This window comes from Nicotiana tabacum, chromosome 9 (genome assembly GCF_000715075.1).
Source record: "Nicotiana tabacum cultivar K326 chromosome 9, ASM71507v2, whole genome shotgun sequence".
In the NCBI taxonomy this organism is placed as follows: Eukaryota; Viridiplantae; Streptophyta; class Magnoliopsida; order Solanales; family Solanaceae; genus Nicotiana; species Nicotiana tabacum.
In genome coordinates, this window is record NC_134088.1 from 72,468,693 (window position 1) to 72,469,671 (window position 979).

Below are 979 nucleotides of genomic sequence, written 5' to 3' on the forward strand. Positions count from 1 at the left end.
GCTTGTTGCTTATTAATAACCAAGTTAATCTGATTGACTTGGTTGGTCAATATTGAAATCTGTGCTAATAATGCAGAGATGACATCTAACTAGAGAACCCCTATAGATTTTTGCATTGTGTGTCTGCCCATCTCTTCTTGCCAATCAGGATTGCTTTTGGAGAATATGTTCAGTAACATATATATCTCATCAAAGCTTTTCTCCAATACTTGACCTCCAGTTGCAGCATCTACCACAATCTTTGTCTCTGGATGTAGCCCTTCTATGAAAGTGGGAGCTAACACTTCGTTTGTATTGTGATGAGGACAGTCTCTGAGCAGCCCCTTGAAACTCTCCCAAGCTGAATATAAAGACTCCCCCGCTTTCTGTTTGAAGGCGACTATCACACTTCTAATCTTTGCAGTTTTTCCTGAAGGGAAGAACCTTGCCAAAATTTTCCTTGCAACATCATTCCATGATGTAATACAATTAGCTGGTTCTGCCTTTATCCATCGCTTTGCTTCGCCCAACAGAGAGAATGGAAAAAGTGTGAGCCTCACATAGTATGGAGTGACTCTGTTAGTGATGTAAGTATCACTAATCTCCTAGAAGCTTAGGATATGTTGTTGTGGATCCTCATGTGGAAGACCCATAAACTGCCCATTCGCATGAAGTAGCTGGATCATGCTCTGTTTCAACTCAAAGTGCTCAGTGATTCTAGGCTTCACAATGTTGGAGGTGACATTAGCAATGCTGGGCATCGCCACCTCCTGAACAGCCATATATTGCTCCTCTACCATTTTCACAGGAAATTGAACGAGTTCCTGAAGATTATTTGTGTCCCTTGCTTCCCTCAACCTCATATGAAATGTTCTCTCAGGTTCGGGGTCAAAGCCTTGAAGTCTGTCCTGGCTTCTGACCCTTCGAATTCAATCAAGGTTCCTAAGAATAGATCAATAATAAAGTAACGTTAGACTTGACGAAATAAACAATTATAGCT

General features: G+C 41.3%; 1 non-coding gene across 1 annotated transcript; it reads left to right on the forward strand.

The window, feature by feature from the left end:
* Positions 1-291: 291 nt before the first annotated feature.
* Positions 292-398, forward strand: LOC142164406 (small nucleolar RNA R71). Its single transcript, XR_012695177.1, has one exon. It is a non-coding gene; the product is annotated as a small nucleolar RNA R71 (small nucleolar RNA).
* The last annotated feature ends 581 nt before the right edge of the window (positions 399-979 follow it).